Raw genomic sequence first — 5386 nt, forward strand, 5'->3', positions numbered from 1 at the left:
CGCCCGGCTCCAGCCGCTCGTCCACTGCTCCGGGTCGAGATCCGGCCGAGATCCCGGCCCGCCCCGGCTCAGGTCCCGCCCAGCCCGGGTCGCGTCCCGCGCGCTGCCCCGCCCGGGTTTCGGGCCGCGCAAACCACAGCTGGAAGCGGCCGCTCCAACGGCTCTTGATCCCCTTCCCTGGCGGCTCCTGGGGTTGCATTTCTCAAACGCACCCGTCCGCGACAGGAGTTTTAAAGCAAAACAAGCTTATGTTTGAACGCGGACGCACTACGCGCGAGGAAGTCGGGTCAGCACAGCGGCGCTCGGGGTGGGGGGTGCAGCGTCCTGGCCGCCCGCTGCCGTCGCAGGGTCCTTCGCGCCCCACGCTGGGCCCCCAGCCCTTGTCGGCCCCAGAGCCTGGCCCCCGCCGTGCTCTGCTTTCCCTCCTGACGCCGCGCGCAGGGACACCCTAGAACTGTGAGCAAGCCTTCTCTCTTTTTAAGTTGGTCATCTCAGGTACTTGTTATAGTCACGAAAAGCTAACGTCAGGCATGACAAATAGTGTACGGGGGACACTTCTGGATCAAAATTGTAGATCTGTTCCTGATTCAACAAAAAGGAAGTGGCCTTTATGGCAAAAACGCACACTACGAGTCTAACCGTGAGGAAACATCAGGTAAAGTAAGAAATATCCACAAAATAGCTGGCCTAAGGGCCGGGGATATAACTCAGCAGCACAATCGCCTGCCTGGCAAGCACAAGGTCCTGAGTTCAATTCCCGGAACAAACAAACAAAAAATAGCTGGCCTCCCCCTCAAACATGTCAAAATTGAGGTTAAGGGTGTGGCCCAGCAGCAGAGCACATGCTTAGCCTGAATGAAGCGTTTGACTAGTCTTGAGCACCACATACATACAACACATACAAAGTCAGTATCAAACACGTGCCCCTTGGCAAAGACAACGGAAGGCTGGGAAGCTATTCCCAACTCAGGGAGACTAAGGAGCCAGGAAACTAATTGCAATGCTCTTTTAGACTAAATCCTGACTAGAAAAAGATTTTATAAAGCAATTATCGGGGCTGAGTGTGGTGGTGCACAGCTGTAATCCCAGCGCTCAGGAGGCTGAGGCAGGAGAATCACTGAGAGTTTGAGGCCAGCCTGGTCTAGTGAGTTAAAAGCCAGTCTGAACTGCAAAGTGAGACCCTGTCTCAAAAAGACCAAAAAAATAAAATAAAAATAAATATATATATATATATGCATATATATGTATGCATATTTATATATTATTGGAATAGTTGGGGAAATGTGAAGGTCTGTAGTTTAAATAATAATGCTATATTAATCTTAAATATCCTGATTTTGAAAATTGAATTACTTCCTAAGCGAATGCTTTTATCTTGGACAATACTCGCTAAAGTATTTAAGGAGTAATGGGGTATCATGTCTGAAATTTACTCTGAAGTATTTTAGTGTGTGTGTATGTATTTATACAGAGGGGGGAATGAATTCTAAAGCAAACACAACATTGTGGTGAATACATAATTGGTAAACACATAAAGGCTAAAAATTACTGAGCTATTGGGTGGAGGGAAAAATGTCAGTTTGACCCAAGAAAGAGAAACTATGCTTGATTGTTAGTTTAGTTTGAAAACAATGTATGCTTCTGAGAACGTTCTGAACTTTGCAACACCTGCTTGCTGGAGCCGATAGGTTCCACTTTTCTGCCCTTGCAAAAAAGAAATTGTTCCCCTGCGCCAACCAGGATGTGGTTTTCAGGCTTGAAAGCTCAAATTTTCTTCGGTTCAGGGCTGCTCAGCATCTCCCTGTGCGGAGAACGGACCGACAGCCTCCGGCCCGGCTAATAAAGGCTCTTAAATTCCAATTTGGATTCTGGTCTCGGTTCTTTATTCAGGGTAACCCATTACAAACATAGTTGTAAGAAATAGTGTCCCTGGGTAAAGGGTATGCGGAAGTTTTGCTGCAACTTCATTGTTAGTTTGAAATTAAAAGTTTAAAAATTTGAGAAGGGTGTGGTAGCACACAGCTGTGTTTACAGCTACTCAGAAGGTTAAGGCAGGAGGATCACTGGAGCAAGACCCTATCTTTAAAAAAAAAAAAAAAAAACATTTAAAATATTAGCAGGTCAAATATGTGTTACTTATCTCAGTTCCCTGTAGGAAACCCTATGAAAGTAACTACAGAGCAGGAGAAAGAGGGGAGCTAATTAGCTCCACAGCTACAAGGGAATGAGGACAAAAGGCCACAATAAATAAACTTGGAAGACATATAGTAGAATGACTGACTTAGCAGAACAGACAGAGCTGTAACATTGTAAAGCTGGAAGCTAGCAAATACTTGCCTTAGATTTGCAGAAATCAGCAGACTCGGCTCTGGGCTAATCAGCAAACTCAAGCTCAGCTCTTGGGCTAAATCTGACCTCCAAGCTACTTGCTTAATGAGCCATCATGAAACATAGTAACAATTACTCTTCACATACTGCCTGTGGAGTTGAGCAGTTGCTGGTCAAGCTCAAAATATTTATTTTCTAGCTCTTTACAGAAAAAGGTTGCTGACTCCTGCATTAGGATTCTAGGAGTTCTAGGAGTGCAGCCTCGAGAAGTTCAGAGGCAATGTAGGTGTGGGTGGGAATCCTCCACACCCTGAGGGTCCATGCATGTTCCTGATGGGTGTGCTCGTCACAGCCTTTCCTCCTCTGACTTCTCAGAGGAGTGGTGGCTGCAGTGAGATACCCTGCAGGATGGAGCAATACCGCTCCAACCTCTCCTAACCTTGGAAGAAGACCGGTGTCTTCTGAGACACAGCCCACTGTCTGCAGGTATCCATTTGGGCCCTTTGAATTACCCAGGAACTGACAGGAACCTGAAGCAACTGCTTCCACATGAGTGAGAGTTCTTCAACCTGTCCCAGGAGCCTCATGTCTTCAGCTACTTTCACCCATGTGTGTTGTGTTTAGATCAAGAATGTTCCCCCAGAGGCCTCCTGAACTCATAGGTGGGACTGGAATGTGAGTTCAGAGCTGATCCCTGCTGGAAGGCAGGCCTGGTGGGAAAGGGTGGGTCACAGGGTGTGTCTCCTTTCCTGGCACCAGCACTTGGGAGGGTGAGGCCGGAGGATCACTGCCAGGTCGACGCCAGCCTGGGCTACATAGTGAGACCCTGTCTTAAAAACAAAACAAAAAACTCCTCATCATCACTCTTCACTAGTGAAAAGCAACTTAAAACTATCATGAGATTATAGCTCATACCCATTAGGGTAGCCACCATCAAAACAACAGAAAATGTCAAGTATTGGCAGTATCTAAAGGGGCATCTGACACAGACAGGGCACCTGCAGAAGACTAGACAATGCACACCTTCCAAGTGGGCTCCATCCTGTTTGTTTGTTTTTGTTTTTCTTCCGGTACTAGGAATCGAACTCACAACCTTGCACTTGCCAGGCAGGCCCTTTGCTGCTGAGCTAAATCCCAAGCCCCTGGGCTCCATCCTGCTACAGCCACTTCCCACTCTGTGTTTACAGGACACCACTGCCCACCACATAATTCTCTGGTAGGAGGGGGCAGGCTTCTGAGGGGAACGCACAGCCCCAGAGGGAAGAGCCACAGGGGGTGACATGGGGGCCGCCAGCCCAGTAGTGGTGTCCTGCCTGACAGCCTTTGGGCAGCCCCTCCCTCAGAACTTTCAGTGATGTTCTTGGATGCTTACACTAGTAAGGCGTGAATCAGACTTGGCTCTCATAGCCCCCAACCTGCTTTCCAGCAGAGGCACTACTCTCAGCAGGGAACGCAGCTCAGCACCAAGGCTGTCATCAACTAACACAGTGTCACAGACTGATCAGGTCCGCAACCTCCCAAACCAGTGGATGGCAAGGGCTTAAATAAACGAGTCAAATGGTATGAATTTACAGCTCGAGGAGGATCAAAACCCTTCAGCAGAATTTAAGATTCTCTGGGGCCTGAGACAAAGACCTTCTCTGGGTGGCCCGTATTTATTTGGTTTTCAAACAAGGGAGGGGAATCTGAGCAGGACCTTGGGAGAAAGCACAGGAATCTGAGCAGAACTTTGAGAGTCAGTTCAAGGATTTCTCCAAGTAATAGATTATATTCATTCCGGAGAACTATGTTATCTCCAGTAAGACCTTCACTGCAGGAGTGAAATGCCTGCAGCTACAGTCTTTATCCAGCTAATGGGGGTTGGAGCCAGGTGTCCTCAGCTGTGGCCTCATCTTGTCCTTTGAGGCATCATGGCATCACCCACCATTACAGGCCTCAGTGTGACTCACAGAAGTTCACTTACTATGAGTCCACTGCCCAACTCCAGACAAGGGGTCTAGGCCTTGGACAGACTCACAAGTAAACATGAGATGCTAATTGGCTAATTTAAATCCTGCTCAGAGCCGCTTCTTAGTGGTCTTCATCAACAAAAGATGTGATAAAGGAGATAAGATAGGACAAGGAATCTTGCAGGTCTCAGACATCTGGAGGCGCACTGAGGCACAAGACTGCCAGAGAACTTTGACCACAGTTTATTAAAATCTTTCTGCCTAACATCCCTTGCTTTCCTTCAGTCACTATAAAAGGGGCCCGTTTTCCTCTGTTCTGGACAGACAGCCTTGTCACCCTCTGCATGCACCCAGGTATTAAGCCGTATGCCTTGTTGCTTCCTCAGAAGCCTGTTGAGTAGTCTCGGCCTCATTTGTTCACTCACCTTGTGTTCATTACGGGCAGGGCCTCTGGCAGAGCTCAAGATGGAGACAAAGAGCTTACAGGCACAGGAACAAGGAACAATACAGAAACATCTAGAGAATTACAAAGCACTTTTGAAATAAATTTTAACAGAAAGGTCAGAAGATAAAAGATGAAGAACTCCTCCAGAAAAATAGAACCCAAATCAAAGACAGTGGGAGGAAAAAGAGAGAGAGAGAGATCAATCCAGAAAGTCATGACTAGAAAGAGTTCAATAAGAAAGCATACAGAAAGAAAATTAAATAATCCAAGAATATTCCCCAAAGGACAGGCATCTCTACACTGAAAAGACACATTCAAAAGTAAAAAGAAAAATAAAAAAGGACAGGGTTGCTCAGTGGTAGTCACCTGCCTGACATCAGAGAGACCTGGGATCAGTCCTCACCAATGCCAAAAAAACCCCCAAAGAATTAAAAAATCTGTACCAGCTGGGCATAGTGGTGCACACCTATAATCCCAGCGCTTGTGAGGCTGAGACAGAAGGATCTGCTGCAAGTTCAAGGCCAGCACTATGTAGTGAGACTCTGCCATTTAAGAGAAAAGAAAGAAAAAGAGAGAGAGAGAGAGAGAGAGAGAGAGAGAGAGAGAGAGAGAGAGAGAAAAGAAAGAAAGAAAGAACGAGAAAGAAAGAAAGAAAGAAAGAAAG

General features: G+C 47.0%; 1 protein-coding gene across 1 annotated transcript in view; it reads right to left on the minus strand.

The window, feature by feature from the left end:
- Ephx1 (epoxide hydrolase 1, microsomal (xenobiotic)) overlaps window positions 1-168 on the minus strand; it is a gene marked incomplete in the record, with an annotated part of 26621 nt that extends 26453 nt beyond the window's left edge. The window contains 1 exon segment of the mRNA XM_013507052.1: window positions 1-168.
- Window positions 169-5386: the final 5218 nt, after the last annotated feature.

Source organism: Chinchilla lanigera, unplaced genomic scaffold (assembly GCF_000276665.1).
Source record: "Chinchilla lanigera isolate Chin_1 unplaced genomic scaffold, ChiLan1.0 scaffold00119, whole genome shotgun sequence".
Lineage (NCBI taxonomy): Eukaryota > Metazoa > Chordata > Mammalia > Rodentia > Chinchillidae > Chinchilla > Chinchilla lanigera.